General features: G+C 39.9%; 1 protein-coding gene across 2 annotated transcripts in view; it reads right to left on the bottom strand.

Annotated features, from left to right (window-relative positions):
* Positions 1 to 23,120, bottom strand: part of card11 (caspase recruitment domain family, member 11) — a 95,037-nt gene that overhangs the window by 49,376 nt on the left and 22,541 nt on the right. The window lies entirely within an intron of this gene.

Genomic DNA, 23,120 nt, shown 5'->3' with positions numbered 1-23,120 from the left:
AAATTTTTACATTGTAAATTTACTGTATTTTTTAGACTATAAGGCGCACTGGATTATAAGGCACATAAAGCGACACTAGTAAGGATGCATACATCGAAGTGAGCAAGGGTGTCGCCACCTTTCACCTTTAATGGGGAAGCTTGGGGAAGCGCCTAAGTAAACAAAACTGTAATTCTTAAAATAAAAATATTTTCTGTTTAAGGCAAATGAGCGCTGGATCTTAATCTACACAGATTTCTCTCCTGAAAACCGTTTATTTGGGTGAGTGAAGTACTTCAGTTTATTTACAGTAAGATTAGACTTCCAATATTTTGTCTAAGGGTGAGTTTTCAGTGAAGTTTCTCCAACACTATGGCTGGGTGCACTAGCAATAGCATTAGCCGCTAATGCTGCCTGATAGCACTAGAGTGAGGAACCCTGAGTGTTCCGGTAACCCATGGCGCTATCAGCTAGCAATTCACGCGTAGCTTGTTTTAACACAGCAAACATGCAGAACACAGCCCAATATACTCAACTCTAAATAGCAAAAGAGCTAGTGCTACGGTTAGCAGCTAATGCTAACGCTGCTGCACCCAGCCTTAGTGCTGGAGAAACTTCACTGAAAACTCCCCCTTATAACGCTGTACTTCACCAGAGTGGCTTTACTGCTCCTTAATACCTGACTGGTAGAATTCATACATAAGGATTATAAGGATTTTAAGGCGCACTGTCGATTTTTAGGAAAATTAAAGGATTTTAAATGCACTTTATAGGCTGAAAAATACTGTAACTCACAACTTACACAGGTGTGGGTGTTCCCAAGCCACAGTCTGAGGTAAAACTTACAGACATTTGGCATGTGAGTGTGTTGTGATAACACAGAACACAGTACTTTGGGGGATCATTCGTCCTCTAGGGGTCTAGAGTACATACCTTTGATTTGATATTTGCTGCTACTATACATCTGTATAATCTAGGCACAGTTGTTTTAGGCACCCTATTTTCTTGGATGATCTCTAGAAGACAGGTTACCACATGTCATACACTAGAAAATGTTTTTAAATATTGTGAAATTTATGTTGCATTTAAATAACCTGTGATATAGGAAAAGTGTCACAATATAACAATAAGGGCGCACGATATATCACTTTAGCACCGGCATCTCAATGTTCACAGGTTCTATAATCACATCACAGGATGTGCAATGGCAAGTTAAATGCAATACATTCAGCTACAACTGTTGAGTTACTTACACAAATGCCTTGTGATTTCTGGTGAAACTGTGATAATTTCTGTAAATTTTACAGTACCAGTTAAAAGTTTGGACACACCCCTTTTCATTTCTCATTTTCTACATTGCAGATTAATGTTGAAGACGTCAAAACTATGAAGGAACGTTTATGCAATTATAAAGCAACAAAAAGTGTTAAACAAACAAAAATGTGTTTTATATTTTAGATTATTTAAAGTAGCACCTCCTGCTTTGAAGCTAACTTTTTCGACTACTGGCATTATTTTTTTCAGTTGGCTTCATGAGGTAGAACCTGTAATGGTTCTCCAGTTTTCTTAAAAGAGTTCTAGAGGTGTTGAGCTCTGGTTAACTGCTTTTCCTCATCCCAAACCATCTGGGGTGGGTTTTATGTGTTTCAGGTGTTCATGAAGGCCAAACTCTTTTTTATTCATCTATTACCAGAAGTAACTGCATATGTGTTTCTTCAATGTTAGTTTTTAAGTCTTTAATTTTAATCTGTACTGTAGTAAATAATGCTAATAAAGAACAAATATTCATGAGAAGGTGTTTCCTAACCTTTGACTGTTGCATTATTGTATTTTTTAAAATAATTTGGTGCAGTCCTTTTAACTCCAGACCATCATTTGCATAAAATATGAGTAAAAGACAGTTTACTTTTTATCCAGTCAGATCACAGACAGACAGACAGACAGACAGACAGACAGATAGACAGACAGATATATAGATTGATAGATAATCAAACCAGACTGATAGAGTTGTAACAGTTCTGTTAGGGCAGACCTGACATGTGAAACATCCTGTATAAATGTCCTGTATGACTGTTGTAACGAATGCCACTGATCAGGATAAATAATTAACAGGTTAGATGTGCTTGTTTTGCTTATGTTTATGTATATTTATGAAGGGAACCTGAGGGTTTTGAATATGTAAATGAAAGGAATATGAATAAAGCATACACAGCTCTGGAAAAAATTAGGAGACCACTTCAGTTTCTGAATCAGTTTCTCTGATTTTGCTATTTATAGGTTTATGTTTGAGTAAAATGAACATTGTTGTTTTAGTCTATAAACTACAAACAACATTCCTCCCAAATTCCAATGAAAAAAAATTGTCATTTAGAAAACAAGTTCATACTCATGAAGTTTTAAGAGTTTAGAAATCAATATTTGGTGGAATAACCCTGGTTTTTAATCACAGTTTAATGCATCTTGGCATGTTCTCCTCCACCAGTCTTACACACTGCTTTTGGATAACTTTATGCTGCTTTACTCCTGGTGCAAAAATTCAAGCAGTTCAGTTTGGTTTGATGGCTTGTGATCATTCATCTTCCTCTTGATTATATTCCAGAGGTTTTTAAATTTGGTAAAAATCAAAGAAACTCTCTTATTTTTTAATGCTAAACTCTGATTAAATGTAAATAGCTGTGGTGCTTTAAGCAGCAGTCCTTTTCCTGCTTTATTTTTATTCTAATTGTACTGCGTTCTGTGTTTGAGCACAAATGAAACGCAGCGGGTCCCATCAGACGCCGCAAACAGTTCGTCTCAGTTAAAGGCTATAAAAATGCAAACAGTGTGTCGAGGGAAAACGTGTCCCTGCGTCCCCCCGTCCCCTCCGGAACACACCACAGCTCCGTGAGTGACAGACACAGAGTGTTCTTCCAGGAGAACGGGTCTGGGTGGACGGTCATTTGAATAGCCGCAGGCTACAGTAGAACACGCTCCAACACACACAGGTATTAACCTTTATCAGCCTCCATGCCTTCATGGAAAATACTTCACAATGGGGCTGTGATAGATGTCAGAGTGACACGGGGACAGTAGCTGTAACAACACGGTACAATACAGGCAATTTACACACTGATCACTGCAAAAAAAAAGAGACCACTTAAAAATTATGAGTTTCTTTGATTTTACCAGATTGGAAACCTCTGGAATATAATCAAGAGGAAGATGGATGATCACAAGCCATCAAACCAAGCTGAACTGCTTAAAGTTATCCAAAAGCAGTGTGTAAGACTGGTGGAGGAGAACATGATGCCAAGATGCATGAAAACTGTTAATAAAAAAACAGGGTTATTCCATAAAATATTGATTTCTAAACTCTTAAAACTTTATGAATATGAACTTGTTTCATTTGCATTATTTGAGGTCTAAAAGCTCTGCATCTTTTTTGTTATTTCAGCCATTTCTCATTTTCTGAAAATAAATGCTCTAAATGACAATATTTTTATTTGGAATTTTAAAGAAATGTTGTCTGTAGTTTATAGAATAAAACAATAAAACACCAGCATTACAATAAATACAAAAAGCAATGTTTTTTTTTTAAAAACAGCTCCTAATCTCTTCTCCTCATCTGAGATTTATAGAGTTATTTCTAGTTCTCATCAAATTAATCAACACGTGGTTTGGTAAATTGGTAAATGTGTTAAATCAGGTGAGCTGCTCATGGAACTGAACATAATATACACATGCTGGCTGAGGAGCATCCAGGAGAAATCTACAGGAAGTACACTTTGTTCCTCAGCTCACAGGATATAACATACTTATAGTTAAAAATGAGAATTCCTTGTTACGTTTTACTGTATGTATGTTTATTTGCATCTGTTCCAAACATATGTGGTGCTTTTTTCAGGAAAAAACACTCGTATTGCTGAGATAAATGGATTAGTGTCATTTGCTTTGGTGCCTAAAACTTTTGCACAGTACTATAAATCCACCTCTTAACAAGTGCCACAGTAACAAGAAAATCAGTAACAAAATTCTGTTTTTAGCTAATAGGCTAAAACATTAAGACGAAATGAAATTTGCAAACTGCAAAGCGAACAGAACTTTTAAGAACATATCTGATCTGATCATGTGATCAGAGAGTATTAAAAATGTCATGTACCACCCAACCCTACATCAATCTTTTATCTTGCGAAATGGTGGGAGATGTCCATTGTAAACCAGTAAACCCATGTGCAAAATCCAGTCATTTACAAAGCTGGGGAATATCATCATCATCATCATCACGCAGTACGTGTGATTAGTGATGCATCACGCTGGGAAAGAGTGTGGATAAATAAGAACGCGCTGAGGGAGTCGGTACCCTATATAATCACTCTGAGTCTGCAGATATCATATGGAAGCATATCGCTGCATTATAATCACAAGGCTCATTACTCATCTACTGTGGGAGGAAAACAGTGGAATTCCACACATTTGTTCAGACATCCATCAAAACGTCATCTCACGCAGACGCCGGAGCAGAGGTTCCAGAGATGATGGCATCCTCTGTCAGAGGCAATCCATTTATGCATTACCTGCACAGGGGGGGCCGCGCACCTGACGAGTTCATTCATCCACCAGGAGCATCAGGAGTATATAAAGCCTCTTTGTTCATAACACAGCTCGCACAGTAATTAAATACATGTACGGGTGGCTAATGCAGGCGCTAATGTGCGGCGCTGTAATGGATCAGCAGGGCCTGCATCCCTTTTGCATATATTTTCTGGGCGGTATGCAGGCCCGAGGTGCAGCCCGCTCACCTGCAGCTTCATAAGCCCTGCATTGTCTCCCCGGCTTTGCAAATGAAAGCTTATCTGATAGCATCCATATGCCCACACAGACGTTTTTGCATGTTTTCTCTGTCATCAGTGCCTCGTTCACTGCCATAAATCTTGATAACGCCCACGAATCAGGTCAAGGTGGAGGACTCCCCCTGACGCCAGCCTGCAGTTGAATGATGTGAGCCCTAATCTCCCCCTGTTCTCTGTTCTCCGCACTTCACCAAATGAGTTATTCTTCTACTGCTGCTCTACTTCAACATACATAATACAAAAAACAGGCTACTTTGTTTCAGAGCTTCGGTTTCTCTGGTTTCTGGCAAAATATTCATAATAAAAACTGAATAATAAACACAATTCCTGCATGAATATTCTCTCACACAAAGACTGTCTATGTGAAAATAGTTACTTACTTTACTTATTTCATTTTTCTTACATACAGCTCTGAAAAAACAATTAAGACACCACTTCTGTTTCTTGAAATCAACACTAGAACTCAGGGATATGTTTAGTAGTGAAAGTAAGAGCATGGCCACATGCACAATATGAAGGGAACTCAATGGATTGGGAGTAAACAGCTGTTCTATCCTTTTGGCAGTACATTTCTACAGTGCATCTGCACGTGTGTCAGCAATTGGTGCAACTTAAAGTAGATGAATGCATTCATTACTAGTGGTGTCTCCTAGTTTACAGGAGAGAGAAAAAACCTTGTAAACTTTCAATGTAAGTCAATGTAAAAAGAGTTTATTTCAGGTAATTTTAAAGACTTTCTTTTGGGTCGTTCCTTAAGACATTTTGGCACAGGGACAGCTTCAATACTCAATGTTTTAGGATTCAAATATTTGAGATATTTCTAAAAAATTCTATTGCACAAGTTTAATATCAATTTACTATATATGTTATTCCTGAAGCCATTAGAGGCATTACAGTATTACAAATAAACCACAATTCCCTTTTTTCTCCAGTCAAAAAAAAACATTTAAATCATCCTTTAAGCTACAGTATTATTATATTTAAAAGGGCTGTAGTTACTGCTCTATTTTACTGGGATAAAAACACTCATACAGTAGAAACAGCAGCAGGAGGTGTTCTGATTTCTCTGCAGGACGGAGCTACACCAGTGTTTAACTCTCTTCTTTGATGGTGCTGTTCCACACGGCGATCCGCAGCGCCCTCTATGGTGGTATGAGAGAAATGCATACCGGTTCAAGTTCACCCCTTAGTGCTTTTCCACCGATGTGGAACCGACACCGTTCTGTTTCGGGAACCTAATTTTGAATCGTTTGCCCGTGTTTCCACCAGCAAAAGTAAGTTCTGGAACTAAGAACGTTTGTTCGCAGCGGGAACCAAAGAATACTAGGTTCGACATCTGTGGGCGTGTCTGAGAATGCACAGTGGTCTGCTGTATTTAAATACTGAAACACAGTATTTACTCTCGAGTTGATGTTCTACGGAGTTTCAGGATAAACTTGAAGGAAGAAATAGAAAGGAGAAACTGTATGGCATACTAGTGGAGGATTTATCTCGGGCAGGATATGTTCGCACCAAAGAGCAAGTGATAATCAAGCTGAAAAAGCTTTAAAAAAGACTACCGAGATGCCAAAAAAGAGCTGTCACGCAGTGTAGCTGGGCAGGGGAGTGTACTGGGTGTTTTATGATGTGCTGGACAGCGTGCTGGGCAGTAGGTCAGCTAAACCAGATGACTGGGGCGCTGAATTCGGCCACAGCAGCGGACCAGTTCAACCCTGGCTCTCCGACTCCGTCCACATCAGTAAACATACCGACACTGTTGGCTGATGTGGACGTTTTTACGGTTCCACTAAAACTGGTTCACTGAAAAGCACTGCGGTCCTTATAAGTATGACCAGAACTGGTTCAAGAATCAAAGTTCTTTTGGTGGTAAAACGCTCCCTACAGCACTAGTGTCTACAAACATTTGGACAAAATGTGTATTGTGTATATAATGAGTGTATATAGACTATAAACGGCATGCTGAGTGGAGGAGTCTGCACGCATGGTTTCTAACAGTTTCGAAGCCTCCTACTGGTCTGAGAATAGTGAAGATACTCAGGTCCTCCTGCGGAGGCCACCTCAGGGCCTGGTACGCCAACGAGGGACTCGTATAGAGGGCACACCCAAAGCAGATATTCAGCACAGCGGAGGGAGGATCGGGCTGCTCTCCGTTCAGGTTCAGGGGACGTCTGGAAACAAGCAGCGGGGTTTTCCCTCAAATGCCAGATTCTACACTCAGTACGAGACGTCGTTCTGTCAGTGATCTCCACGCCGCGTTTCTGCGTGTTGGACGGGACGTGACTCAGCCGACTCATTCACGCTGTCTTCTCACACTCATATTTGGACAGGCACACAAACACTTCGGCTTCATCCACACCCCCACCTTACAATACAACCCCAACCAAGTTTCCTCTGAGCTTATTTTGGAGTGGATGACTAACAAGAGCTTCTTCACTTCCTCATTTCATCTAACAGATGTTTAGTCTCGCCTCTTCAAACGAGAAGCTCAGGGCGGCAGAGCGGAGGTGAAACCTCCCTCTGTGAAGCTTCGAGTACATTTAAAGAACCTCGCGGAAGTGTAGCTTCGCAGCATCTGCGATATTTTAAGACGTCTTAATCGGGGGGAAAAACGCCGGCATGTGAGTTTAACACGTCAAGTGTTTGCAAGTAATTAAACCGGTTCTATTTAACTCAACTCGAATTGGTTACTCTGAATGAATCACTGATTCACATTTAGAAGTTTTGAAGTGTCAGAAGAAGAAGAAATTGCACAGCGTCCCCACAAAACTGACAACAAAGCAGACCTGCAATTATTAAAATGACAAGAAATTTCACTCTCGTAAAGCCAAGCCACTAAAAACAAGTCTCCATGGTGCAGCAGAACTGTCAGATGTTCCACAGAGTGGACAAAGTGAAAGTGTTTTGAAGTGTTATCTGAGGTGTGCACTGTTGTAAGTCGATATTACCTCACCTAAAAGGTGCTCTGCACTGTTCTTCAAAGCATTTTTACCTTTGCAATGCAAAACATCTCCAAATAGCAACTTTATTGCTGATGTTTCAAAGGAAATCAGTGTAAAATGATTGAATTCCAAATCAATGTAGAGTCTTGCTATTGGTCCATTAATTCTAAAATGATGATATAATGAACAGTAAAACTGGCAAATTAAACAACAGAGAGAAACAACAGAAAGTGAGATACAAGGTTTTTGCATGGCAGCAATGATATATTTGAGTTCAATACGAAAACTAAAATTTTGAGTCACTCTATAGAAAACTGCCTTCAAATGGTTTCCCAGCTAAAATCTTTCATCTAATTCACAGAATTGACTTTTGTCCTTAAAGTTTAGACCAAAAAGTGAATTTTGCACAATATGTCCCCTTATTTGGAAAATGTTTATAATATGACTTTGTCGCATCAAATCTCAGAATTAACAAATGAACTGTTGCATTGCACTATTTTACACTATTGCACTGCACTATTACACAATGCTCCTGATTGCTTAATTCACTACTGTACTGAGCAGGTCGGCAAGACGTCAGCAAGTGCATAAGCTGCATGTATGTGCAAGTTTTGTGTTTGAGTCTAAACAGGGCAGGCAGTGCAGATCAGGTGATGTGACACTCTTCTTACAGGAAGAAAGAGAAACTGAGAAGCTGTAAACGTGCTCAAACCCGAAACATTAAGAGCAGTGTGAGAACAGTTCAGGGGGAGGAGTGAGAGGGGGGCATTCATGCTCAGGCATGGAACAAGGCTACTGGGCCTGAATCTCAGCACAATCTGTCTTTATTCTGCAAAGACTGCAATTCCTGCAGGGTTCCAGTAAGTAAACTACTAGGGGTGTAATGGTACGTGTATTCTTTACTAACAGCCACTGTAGGGAATCAGGGTTTGGTACACGCAAACGCACGCAGAACACACGGCACAGCCTATAGGAGACTTGTAGAACCAATGAACGTAACCCGGGAAGTGTAGCTGTAGCACTGTTGCTATTAGCAACTTGCTACTGACTTAGCGCATAGCCTGTGCTGAGAAGTTTAGCTCTCACTGGAAGCTGATCATTCAAACTATCCACACACTGTCGCTGCACTGAAATCATGGCGCTGCCATAGGGAATGAATGGTTGCCTGACGATTTCCAGTGTGAACGCAGGGTTAGGCGCTCATACGGTCTCTCTCTCTCTTCCTCTCTTTCTCACTCTCTCTCTTTCGCTTGTGCCGCCTGTCTGTCCTTCTATCTCTCTCTCTTTGTTTCACTCGCACCGTCTGTCTGTGTCTCTCTCTTTCTTACTCTTTCTCTTTTGCTCGCACTGTCTGTCTGTCTGTCTCTCTCTCTCTCTCTTTCACTCGCACCGTCTGTCTGTCTCTCTCACTCACACTCTTTCGTTTGCGCCTGTCTGTCCCTCTAGCTCTCTCTTTCACGCCATCTGTCTGTCGGTCTCTCTCTCTCTCACTCTCTCTTTCGCTCGCACCATCTGTCTGCCTGTCTCTCTCTCACTCTCTTTCGCTCGCACTGTCTGTCTGTCTCTCTCTCTCTTTCTCTCTCTCTTTTGCTCGCACCACCTGTCTTTCTCTCTCTCGCGCTCTTTCGTTTGTGCCTGTCTGTCCCTCTAGCTCTCTCTTCCACTCACGCCATCTGTCTGTCTTTCTCTCTCTCGCTCTCTCTCTTTCACATTTGCCGTCTGTCTGTCTTTCTTTCTCTCGCTCTCTCTCTTTCACTTGTGCTGTCTGTCTGTCTTTCGCTCTCTCTCTCTCTCTCTCTCTCTCTCTCTCTCTCTCTCTCTCTTATTTTTAACAATCTAATGCTGATATTTCTTAAAATGAACTCAAACGCTGAAATGCATCCAGTAATATTCTTAGGAAAAACAGATTTGTAGTTTAATCAGTTAAAGTTATGCTGTTGCTTTTGTTCTTAATAAAGCCTCACAATCAGGCTCACTGTTTGTTTGTTTCAAGAAGATCTAAAAGATGGATCCTCTCATGATGACAGTAGGAGAAAAACGAGTTTTAAGCATTTAATAAAAGAGCTCGAGCCCAGTTACAACATTCATCCCAAAAATAAAACATGATTATAATGAAGATTCATTGTTATTATGAAGTTAATAAAGGTGAGTCTATACAGAATGCCCAGACTCTTTATTTTTTCCACTAACCAAACTGAAAACATACCGAAAACATGCGGAAAACTTACCAAACCGTGAACCGAACTGTGAATTTTCTGTACCGTTACACCCCTATAAACTACCACTGCATATGCTTCAGATAATCTCCCATCCCATCCCAATGCTCCTGATAGACATTTATAAGAACAGAAACTGTTAAACAATGGCTTAGAAACGGAAGGGGCTTTCGGCCACAGCTGTTTGTGTGTGCAGTTATTGGTAGAAACAAACGTGGTTAAATTAATAAGGACATTTAGCTGCTTCCTGTTTAGTGCTGGAGAGAGTCTACCTGTGGTTTATTATAGTTCACAATGACCATGTCTAAGATTGCAGGACTAAAGCCTTAAAAACTTTTGTTGGAACTTTTAGACAAAAAAAAACTTGCATCCTGACCACACTAAATGCAGCTCTAAAATGCAACTCTAAAAATAGGGTTGGAATGAAATATAAATATATATAACAGTATTTTATCTCAAAAAATTAGAAAATCATAGAAAAGTTACTGTATTGCAGTAATTCAGTTCATATATTATATAGATGTATTACACACAGACTGACCTATTTTAAGAGTTTATTTCATTTATTGTTCAATTAAAACCCAAAAATCAGTGTCTCAGAAAATGTGAATATTATTTAAGATCAATTGGTACTTTTGGCAGTGTGGGCAGTGTGCCAAGTCCTGCTGGAAAATGAAATCCACATCATTATAAAAGTTGCCACCAGAGGGAAGAAGCATGAAATGCTGTAAGATTTTCTGGGAAAACAAAACTGCACTGACTTTAGACTTGATAATAAAACACAGTGGATCAACACCAGCAGATGACATGTCTCTCCAAACTGAACCATCACTGATCATCAGTCAATTTTACATTTCATTTGTAAATCAAGGGAGCAGAGTCTGGAGGAAAAGTGGAGAGACACACAGTCCAAACTGCTTGAGGTCTAGTGTAAAGTTTCCACCAATCAGTGATGGTTTGGAGAGTCATGTCATCTGCTGGTGTTGATCCACTGTGTTTTATTATCAAGTCTAAAGTCAGTGCAGTTTTGTTTTCCCACAAACTCTTACAGCACTTCATGCTTCCCTCTGCTGACAACTTTTATGGAGATGCAGATTTCATTTTCCAGCAGGCCTTGGCACACTGCGTGCATTTATGATTAGAAATGACAGGAGGAAGGTGCGAAGAGTGCAAAATTGTTAGACACACAGGTGATAATTATGATGTGAGATGTTAAGATTGTGCATGATGCTAATTATATTTTTAAGTTAAACATATTAAAGAATAATACCGGTCAAACTGTTGCCAGATATCATATAATATCACTATTTTCTGAGGGTTATACAGGTGATTTTGCTTGCTGTCACCAAAAAACTTTAACCCTCCTCAATAAAACACGTATTAATGAAACCTCTTCTGGCTTAAACTTAGTGAAAAAAGATGATTATACAGTAAAAACAATATCTCAATCTCTCTCTCTCTCTTTTCCTCCTCCTCCTCCCTCTCTCTCTCTGTTTCTCTGTGTACGGTGGGAGGGAGTCACACCCACAGGTTTGATTCTGTTTCACTACAGTTTCCTCTTTGTCTCTGCCCCTGGGACCGGGCCTGAAACTGTTCTGCACTCATGCTGGAGAGCAGCATCAGAGAGAGAGAGCAAGAGAGAGAGAGCAAGAGAGTGAGAGAGCGAGAGAGTGAGAAAGAAAGAGAGTGAGACAGAGAAAGAAAAAGAGAGAGAGAGAGAGAGAGAGAGAGAGAGAGCGGAAGTCCTCACCACGCGCTCCCGCCACCCTATCTGATTTTAGAACAACCACCAACCAACAGAGCATCCCCAGCCAATGGGCTGCAGCGCTGCTCCTCCAGCCTACCAGTTCAGAGGAACTGTGGTGAGCTGTTTTGTGTGAAAGTGAAACACGGTGTGAAGCAGCTCAGTGGGCCCCCCAACCAAGCCCTACTACAGCTCGAGTTTCAGCCTCGGAGTCAGCGATGCCGAGAACCTTTCTCAGCTGCCTTAGGAAAGTGCAGATATCTAGATAAGAGCTAAAAATAGGGCCCAACATGCTCAAACTCTCCAATGGTGCAATTAGTCACTGTGTGTCAATCTAGAGCTCAATAATTCTACCAATGAATAAACATGGTAATTTATGAGAATAGAGGCTTTTTTCAGTCAAAGATCGCTCTTACTAACAGACGACTGCCAAACATAGGCATGACAGCATTGCGATATATTGTATTGTCTTTGTTTGCGGTTCATAATCAATATGTTGCATCAAATATTAATATTTCTATTAAAATATAGACTGGGGGTCGGCAATTAAGTTTGGCTGCGGGCCAGATATTTTCCAAGCCGTTAGGTGGCAGGCCACAAAAAAAAAAATCTGTTTTGGAAAATGAAGTGTAATGGGATGGAGTGCTACAATCTAGTAGCTCTCCAGCCCAGAGGGTTGTTGAACCCAATTGCAGAACAACTGATTTCAAAGCAGGTAAACCCAAGAATAAAGGAAAAAAATATATAAATAAACACACTGCTTCTCATGCAGGATCGAACCCGTTTCATCAGGGTAGCGATCCAATAGACTACTGCTGCCCCGGCTAGTAAATTGGGACACAGTCGGGAAAAAATATACCCTTATAAGAAGATATGGAGCCCAAGAACGGGCGGAAAAACTAGAACGGGCAGAAACTGGGGAGGAATGTAAATCAAAGCTCACCAGAGAAGCATTTTATTTTATTTTTTTACATTATTGTACATTATAATTTAAACAACCTCACGGGCCAGATGTTACGCCTATTGCCGACCCCTAACATAAGCGCTATAAACTCCATAAGACTCACCCCCAAACATAACATACTGAAGTTACTGCTTTATTACTACACATGGTGGCGCTAATCACAAGAATAGGGTAAATTTGCTGTTAGGGCTGCAGCTATCGATTATTTTAGTAATCAAGTACTCTACTGAAAAATCAATTTGATTAATCGAGTAATCGGATAAAACATATGTCTGCTTAAAGAGTAATTAAAAATACACAAAACAACAAGACATTATATTTCCAAACACAAATAGAAATAAAGGAATAATAATAATTTAATAGTTACTACTTTAATAAATTAAGTTAAATTATTTTCAAAACTATAGGGAACTAATCAATAAAAAGGCATAAACATTTGCATTATGTTGTGCATCTCAGTTTCTGAACAGCAGAGATGTTGCCAGTTCGTCTCACCAAGCCGGTGACATGTATTTGTTTATAAACTCCTCAGCGCTGTGTTCATTTACATAAAGCCTGTATTAAGTCCAGAATTGTCTGTTTTTATAAACTAACCACACACATTAGACAGTAGTTCTAATAGTTAGCGCTTCACAGCGCTATCGTTATGTTATTAAGGTAAATAAATGTTAATATCATTGATTTGTTATGAGTTATATTAACCTTCTCTCGGCTCCACTGCTAACGTGTCCTCCGCTGAGACGCAGCATTAAAACGTGCTGTTGTGGGAGGCAGGAGCGAATACACGCTGTCCAGCCTAAAATGCTCCATTATTATTGTCCTTTTTCCACGTAAGTTGTCACTCTTTTCCCGCGCCGCTTCAAAATACCCTCTTCTCAACTAAAACCCTCGCCGCCCGCTCCTTCTTCTGCGTTTTTTAATTAAATAAACGATTACTCGAGGCACAGAATATTACTCGATCCATTTTTTAAATCGAGTAACTCGAACAACTCGAGTAATCGTTTCACCCCTATTTGCTGTAGAAAAAATTGTTGTGAAATTCTGTGAAACTTCAATGTAATTAATATAGCATATAGCTTTTTACAACAAATGTTGTCACAAAGCAGTTTTACACAGATACGGGTCCAAGTTTCTTGTAAGTAAGCACCACAGTGACTGTGCCAGCAGTGGCAGGAAAAAAACTCCCTCACATTAAGAGGAAGAAACCTTGGAAGGCAGAGGATCTCATCTTCCTCTGGTCAACATGGACCATAACACAACAAAAACAACTGTACAGAGAGATAATGGGGAGAAACTGACCAATAAAACTCACCAATAAATCCATAATTCCTTGTATTTGCTTATTTAGGTGTATTTTATCCTCTTCAGCAACACAGATGTCATAAAAAAATAGTAAATAATTGTCTTATGATCTATCAAGTACACGAGAATCAGAGTATCGTGATAACATAGTTATCATATCATTAATGCCCTGTGATTCCCAACACTAATAGGCATGTCCGTATAACTTTATTTTTTGTGGATGATACTACATATAGTCCAATATATTATTGCAGTACAGGATATCATTGTTTTTTGGTCCTTTTATTCTTTTTCCAGATCTTTAGCATCATTTATTTTCCACTAAATATCTAGAATACTGATTAATCTGAAACAAAACACTAATAATTCCACTGTGTGAAGGTCTATTATAACACATTCTTTCGAGTCCAGTAGAGAAATGGGTGGAGCATCTGGTCATGGTGAACATAAGGCTTGTGTTGTGTACAGTAGTAAAGTTGTAAGTGGTATTAGTGAATATAGTAACTCTGTATTGTAGTAGAGAAGTGGGCGGAGCTTCTGGACATGGTGAACATAAGGCTTGTGTTGTGTACAGTAAAGTTGTAAGTGGTATTAGTGAATATAGTAACTCTGTATTGTAGTAGAGAAGTGGGCGGAGCTTCTGGTCATGGTGAACATAAGGCTTGTGTTGTGTACAGTAAAGTTGTAAGTGGTATTAGTGAATATAGTGACTCTGTATTGTAGTAGAGAAGTGGGCGGAGCTTCTGGTCATGGTGAACATAAGGCTTGTGTTGTGTACAGTAAAGTTGTAAGTGGTATTAGTGAATATAGTGACTCTGTATTGTAGAGAAACGGGCGGAGCTTCTGTACAGTAAAGTTGTAAGTGGTATTAGTAAATATAGTGACTTTGTATTGTAGAGATTGTTGATGATAAAGGTGTGGAGTACAGTAATCTCTTGTCCATGTGATTCTATTAGCTATTGTTGAATGATGGTTTTTGATGCAGTGCATCCCAGAATGCACCATACAATGACATCACTCACGTTCACGATCACATGACACTGCACACGCACCACCAGGAAGTCAATCACCTGAATATTGATTTCACCCCCTCATTTCCCTTTGCGTACATGCTTTCGCCCCGCAGCAAAATGAGTGTTAGAAATTCTCTTCAGATTCATTTTATTTCTGTTTCTAAATAAGGGATAATCTACTGTTACAGTAAATAATTGATTTTGCAGTCTATGCATTTGTGTTTATACTACTGTGTGACGCACTTGCCAACCAAAGGGAGTTGGATTTTGGCACAACACCAGTTATTTTTTCTTCTGGCTTATTTAAAGATTGACTCTTCCTGCAATTGGTCTGAAAGTTTGAATCATCTAGAAAAGTGTTTCACACTGCAGATTAACTGGACCATGATTCGGTAGATCCGGACTGAGAACACCTCTTTTGATTAGATCAAACTTTAGTCCTTTGGTCCGGACTAATAATCAGGTAAAAATTAATTATCTTATCATACTGTCTGCAATCCAATAGAAGTAAATGTAGGAAACACTGTATTTATATTTTATCTGCTCTTTCCCTGCTGTTTCAACTTTTCTGATTTGTGGTTGTAATTACAGGGGTTGGACAATGAATCTGAAACACCTGTCTCATTTTAGTGTGGGAGGTTTCATGGCTAAATTGGATCAGCCTGGTGGCCAATCTTCATTAATTGCACATTGCACCAGTAAGAGCAGAGTGTGAAGGTTCAATTAGCAGGGTAAGAGCACAGTTTTGCTCAAAATATTGCAATGCACACAACATTATGAGTGACATACCAGAGTTCAAAAGAGGACAAATTGTTGCTGCGCGTCTTGCTGGAGCATCTGTGACCAAGACAGCAAGTCTTTGTGATGTATCAAGAGCCACAGTATCCAGGGTAATGTCAGCATACCACCCAGAAGGACCAACCACATCCAACAGGATTAACTGTGGATGCTGTAAGAGGAAGCTGTCTGAAAGGGATGTTCGGGTGCTAACCCGGATTGTATCCAAAAAACATAAAACCACAGCTGCCCAAATCACGGCAGATTTCAATGTGCACCTCAACTCTCCTGTTTCCACCACAATAAAGGTAAAACATCATGGAAAATTCCATAATCCGATTTCAAACGGAATACAGCATCCTCTATCCTGTCAGTGCATGTGCTCACTCCCTGTCCATGCTGGGATAATACATACTGCATAATTCATAATCTGTATGGGAATACATCTCATTTATGATAACTGGCGTGTTTAGCATGCAGTTCAAAGAAAGCTCTGATCTTTCCTTTGAACAACTCTGGAAAGTTAATTGGGCAATCTGGAGATGTTTTATGGTATTTATATACGGTAGTTAAGTGAAGAAGAGTAGAATTGCAGTTATATATAATTTACCTCCATTTATGCTTGTCCTAATTATCTGTTCAAAGAGCAACTAGCCCACTTAGGCCACATTTTGGAACTTAAAAGGCAATTTCTCATTGGTGTATTGTTGTTACACATAGATTAGCCATAACATTAAGACCACCTCTTTGTTTGTGTTGGTCATCCTCTGGTTCTTCATCTGTGCCCACAGGACACTATTGGTGTACTATTTCCCGTTCAGCAGTGCCACTGAGCTGTTTTAAAAAGATATCCAATCTCTGATCCAGTCTTAACACACCACCACCATGCCAGTGTCAGTCACTGCAGTGCTAAGAATGATTCACCGCACAATTATTAATAATAGCTGCCCTGTGGTGTTTTTTCTTCTGTGGGGTCCTGAGATAATAATAAAGTATACAGAGTAGGGATGGGCGATTTGATGCTAAAATAATATCATGATTTTTGCATGGTATTTTTGCGATAATAATACACTGAATAAAAAAAAAAAAAAACAAGAATACACTACTGCAACAAAATGAAAAATACATTTTATTATTGCATATGATATAATATGGAACATCCCTAACTGATAAATTAAAAAATACAAGAATTTGATCAGATTTGTAACAGAAGTCAGTGAAACAAAATGATACTAATAATGCACTCCACATATCTCAATATATCCAAGATTAAAGTAGAGGAAATGATACTGACAGATATAATCTGTCTCTAGTAGATATATAATGGGAAATGAGAACAGTGTGAAATTCTCTTTTGCTGAAAACAGCAAAAAAGTAAAAGTTGTACCTTGATGTAATTTCAGGGTATAATATCGGTCACGATATTGAAAAATGTTGTCGATATTGCCTACGATACAATATGGCACACCCCTAATGTAGACAAACAGAAGAACTGCAAAGTGTTCCTTTCCAAAGTGTTAATGTCAGGTTGGGAGCTGGAAGGAGACAAGGAGAGCAGACGCACTTGCGAGTATTTATTGAAATTATTATAACAAACAGACAAAGAAACAAAAAATAACATAAAAAGAAACACTGAGAACATGGAGGTAGGAAAAACCAAGGAAACATGTAAACCCGTAACCTGACCGACGCAAGACATGCAACCATGGACAGGGGAAACGGGGACATTATAGGGGACTATTTATACACACGGACGAGGACAGGAAACGAGAAACACCTGGGACAGAGTAACAAGGGGGCGGAGCTACAAATGAACAGGGCACGTGGGGAGGGTAAATAAACACAGGGACAGACTACAGCAGGGGTCACTAATAGACGGACCATGGTCTGGGTCCGGACCCAGACGTTGTCCAATGCGGACCCACACCGATTAACTACTGAGAAGGATTTAATTCTCTCAGAGTTTATTTAAAGCAGCTGAACTTTTCTAGTCTTTACGGTATAGACCACAGACCAATCACATGTGTTGTAAGATCACCAAACGCTCTCCTCTGCCAATCAGATCTGTGCAGAGGCGGGAGGGCGGAGCCACAAAGGTGAAGTACACAGTGAGAAGCTGCAGTCGGAGAATAAAGTGAGAAAGGTTGATTTAAATGGTGCGCACAAGAAAAAAAAATTTAAATATTACATTTATAAAACATAATAAACAGTAATGAAACCGAGCTGTGTTACTTGGTGGAATTAAAGAGAAACAACCGAGACAAGAGTCCAAAATATTCCACTTTACTCCACCTGATCAGAATTCCTTAGCAAAAAAAATAACTCCCATGCTCCCAGGCGCGCTCTCTCTACTCCCAAAACAACCCTGCCTCAAAACTAAGGCAGCCCCCAGGGGACAAAAAGCACTGGCAACTCCCCCCATCAGTTTTTCCCATAACATAATAAAGTCTGCTACAGTAATAGTATTAAATAAAATAAAACTGCTGTTTTTAAACAAAGCTAAGTTCAGGAAACATTTCTCCATATATTGTACAATTATTATTCATGTAATTATCATAACATGCAGGCCTAAATCCAATATAAATAAAATCAAATAGAATAAATATAGCATTTTTAAACAAAATTTACATACAGATTCACAACATTAATAGACTCGACAAGTTAAATTATTGGGGGTGTTTCTATTTATTGTGTAATAAATCTATAATGTAATTATTGTGACAGGCCTATTTAAAACAATACATATTGTTGGGCGCCGAGTGGTCCAGCATACCTGGTCTAAAGCGCTGCCACTATGAGCAGGAGGTCGCATCCTGTCCGAACCCCCGCTCATGCAGCTTTGTCATCAAGCTGCCGGCACTCAGAGGGAGCAAAATTGGCCCTGCTCCCTCCGGGTGGGTAGATGGCACTCTCTCCCCACATGGCTAAAGGGTGATGTCCGCAGCACAGGGCGTCTGTGAGCTGATGTATCAGCAGCAGCTCGAAAAGAAGCGGTAGCTGACTTCACATGTATCGGAGGAAGCATGTGCTAGTCTTCACCCTCCTGGTGTGTTGGAATATAGGGAGTCCTAATGAGTGGGTTGGATAATTGGCCGTGTAAATTGGGGAGAAAATGGGAAAAATTAGAAATGAAACTATAAAAAAAACAAAAAAAAAAACAATACATATTGTTGAAATTGATTGTTGAAAACACTGACAGAACAACTAGGCTTCTTCAGTATATAGGATATAACACTGAATCATAACACAAGTTAAAAAATGACCACGGTCCGGACCATGGCCTGATACATTTTTTTCTAACTGGACCGAACTGAATTCTAATTAAACAGAGATGCAAAAACAGGACAGTTGATGCTCAGTAGAGCAGAAAAAATTAACAATAAGTATAGAATCATGGAAGTAATGCTACTGTTATGGCTGATTGGTGTAACTGAAATGTGAAATGATGTGTTTTGCATCCATGCATACAAAAAGAAACAGAAAGAGCCTGTAATGATAAAGTGTAAATGAGTGGGATTATAGTGGGAGGGGTTTGCTGAAAGGGGTGCTGCTGATATTGGCTTTCACTGATTGACATACGAACGCCTTTCAAAAATCCCAAGACTTCAGAGCAGCTCTGATTAAAGCTAAGAATTTAATAACAACAATAAGAGTCAGGTCACTGACAGGTATGCATAGCTCTGTCACTGGTTCACAATAAATCCATTGTTTTTAGGCGCACCAGCACATTCCAGATGTGATGCAATCTTTGGGAAACTGATACCCCAAATCTTCAACACTAACAGTTCCACCTTTGTGGAGAACAGGATGTCTGTAGGCACATAAAGGTACAAGTGTTGTCAGACGTTTACATACACACATACTTTTCCCATATTTGTCGTGTTTTCTCTTGTCTTGTTCCTTTTTGTTCCTGCCTTGTGTTCTTATTAGTCTGTTTCCATGTCTTTTCTTGCTTGTTTATTTCCCTTCCATATGTTCTTTAGCACATGGCTCTATTTGTTTGGTTCTGTCTTGTCTCCGCCTTAGCTACACGCTAGCCACGCCCTGCTATCAGTGTTCTCACCTGTGTCTATTTTGTTACCCCGCCCCTTCATTTACTTTCCCCAGGTGTTCCTTGTTTCCTCTACTCTAATTATATCCGATGTCTTTCTTGGTTTTCTCTTGTGCCGTGCTTTTTGTATGCTTTGCTTTCAAATACTCTTTTCTAACAAGTTGTTATGGCAAAAGTGGGGCTTTTGGGAGATCAATCAAATCAAATGAACCAATTAATTAGGAAAAAGATTTGATCTGGATATATATTCAAATCATCACCCCCCACATTGATATTTGGTGGCACTTCATCTTAAAGTTCAAAATGTTCCCACACAGCAGATCTAGGTTATTTTAAGACCTGTCCATTTCACAAAAGCTAACGGTTTGATAAATTATAAGCAACAAATAATGAAGCAAATGAGATTTGTTTCTACAAAAAAAAACAGTTACAATACTTTGCATCTCTTTAAAATGCAATGGTAATGTTGTTGTGCGACAGTTCTGAGATCAGATTTTCAACTATCATTCAGAAACCATTAGGGACAAATCTTTTAAATCTCAGATCAGCTGTTTGCACTTCTTAGGCACTAAGAAAAATGCATGAAAAAAATAGAAACATTTTGAAACCATGTTGATATGGACTTTGAAGCAGTGACTGAAATCTGAGTTTTGAGTTTGACATCACTAGTTTTCTAGTCTTGATATTGTTTATTTTCTTGATATTTCTTAATATTCTTTGTTGCTTTGTTAGTTTTCTATACAGCTTCTATTAAAACCTCCTGGCATTTGCGTCCTGCCTCAAAGTCAGAGTTGTTACAGTTAAGGCAATGCGTAAGTCTACATTATTTATTTGAGCTATTCTAATCTGTGGGGTGTGTTTAGAGTCTCCTGCATTGAATATGGATCTGATTTTGTTTTCAGTTCACATGGACAATTCTAGCCAGAAGCAGCCAGTCACAGTAATTACTACAATTTGTGGCTTCTTTGTTTCCACATAAACATGGTTTATCGACAGCACTGATTGGATTGATTATCGTGCAGAGTACAAAACGGAAACATCCAATGAACTTAAACATTAACACCAAGAAATGATCTGAGAGGGATTACGGTAGACTAATAATTAATATCTGTTCAACCAATTGCATTTAAGTACAATCTATTAAGAGGTGTGGCTACTAAGTCTAGAAGAAGACCCAAACTATCATCTTTTATGAGGAAATTAGTTTGATTGCACAGGAACAGCTGAAGAACCATAAAGGCACAAAATTTACTAGGGATGCACCGATACCAGTTTTTCCTTACCGATACCGATACTGATATAGGCTTTTCTTGTATCGGCCGATACCGAGCACCGATACCGGTACCAACTGTTTTATCCTCCACTTTTTTTTAAAGGTCTGTATATATATGTGCAGTGTTTCTTTAAGAGACCCCCCCCCCCCATCCCCCGGCAGATTTCTCTGCTCTCAAAGTCTCGGCTTACAGACCACCCCCCTCCCCCTACCTCTCTTTGAGCATAACGCCCCACATGATTGACCGACAAATTTCATTCACGTGCACGTTACAACGCAGCAATCGAAGGCAGAGGGTTTTAATGCGGCTTTAAAACAAATATATTCATCTGGCTCAAGTTTCTTCAAGCACTGTTTGGACCTAAACGAGAATTCTTTTTTTTTTTTACGTATTGTGTAAACTAATACAGGAGTAGTAAAGTTACTCACCAGGAGATGGTGGACGGCAGTAATCCTGCACCATAGCGTTAGTGTTCGGCTCGGTTAGTGTTCGGCTCGGTTAGCGTTTAACTCGGTTAGCGTTTGGCTAGGTTAGCGTTTGGCTAGGTTAGTGTTCGGCTCGGTTAGTGTTCGGCTCGGTTAGCGTTCGGCTCGGTTAGCGTTCTGCTCGGTTAGCGCTCAACTCGGTTAGCGTTTGGCTAGGTTAGCGTTCGGCTCAGTTAGCGTTGTGCTCGGTTAGCGTTCAACTCGGTTAGCGTTCAACTCGGTTAGCGTTTGGCAAGGTTAGTGTTCGGCTCGGTTAGCGATCGGCTCGGTTAGCGATCGGCTCGGTTAGTGTTCGGCTCGGTTAGTGTTCGGCTCGGTTAGCGTTTGGCTCGGTTAGCATTCGGCTCGGTTAGCGTTTGGCTCGGTTAGTGTTCGGCTCGGTTAGCGTTTGGCTAGGTTAGTGTTCGGCTCGGTTAGCGTTCGGCTCGGTTAGCATTTGGCTCGGTTAGTGTTCGGCTCGGTTAGCGTTTGGCTAGGTTAGCGTTCGGCTCGGTTAGTGTTCGGCTTGGTTAGTGTTCGGTTCGGTTAGTGTTTGACTAGGTTAGCTTTCGGCTCTGTTAGCCTTCGGCTCGATTAGCGTTCGGCTCGGTAGCGTTTGGCTAGGTTAGCGTTCGGCTCGGTTAGCGTTCGGCTCGGTTAGCGTTCGGCTCGGTTAGCGCTTTGCTATGCTGCTTCATTTTGTCTGTACATTCTACCCGCGCTGTTTACCCTGCTATTTTTTCTCCCGCATTCCAAACCCGGAAATGGTATCAGCCGATACCCAATGCCGATACCGATACTGTGTGTAAGTGCCAGTATCGGTGCTGAAACAGACACAGTATCGGTATCGGTGCAACCCTAAAATATACATATACTAGAAACCGGTGCATCATCAGTGTCACTGTTGACACTGTTGACATTATTATTATCCACTGACTGAGTGTCTGCTGGGTCCAAGAAAGAAGCATTTTCGATGATCCCACTTTATTTCCAACTCCCCAACTAACCTATGACTTTGATGGAGCTAACTAGAAGAAAAATCTGAAATTTAAACTGAAGAGCTAAACAGGCTGGGTTGGCCGAGTAAGTGTGGCACCGTTAACCTTAAGACACTCTTTAAATACAAACTAACCAACAGCATTCACTGTCTTATTGTATCTCTATCTCATTCTTTCTCAGTACAGCCCTTTGCTTTTTTACTTTGCTGCAGACAACAGTAGTTTCTACAAGGTAATGAGTGAAACAAAGGGCTACAGACATCTCCACAATGTCAATAATGTAAGTATGATTAAATGTCCAAAATAATTGACTCTAATACAATACACTTCCAACGGATTCAAGCTCATCTGCTCTAGAGATTCTTATTCTATTTGCAGTACTTCTCTACAACGACTAGACAAGTTTGTGATGCATTCATTAGATGTCATTAGATGTCCATAAAGTTTTGGACATGCAGGGTATGTTTGTAGGAGTGAATGTTAGTCACTGAAGAAAACTGAACCAGCTGTTAAGCATGGTGGTTGGAGTACCGTGCTCTGATGCTTTTGGGGTTTTTTTTGTTAGTGGAA

This window comes from Astyanax mexicanus, chromosome 3 (assembly GCF_023375975.1).
Source record: "Astyanax mexicanus isolate ESR-SI-001 chromosome 3, AstMex3_surface, whole genome shotgun sequence".
NCBI lineage: Eukaryota > Metazoa > Chordata > Actinopteri > Characiformes > Acestrorhamphidae > Astyanax > Astyanax mexicanus.
The sequence above is the reverse complement of the archived record's forward strand: the minus strand, read 5'-3'. Positions and strand labels throughout refer to the sequence as shown.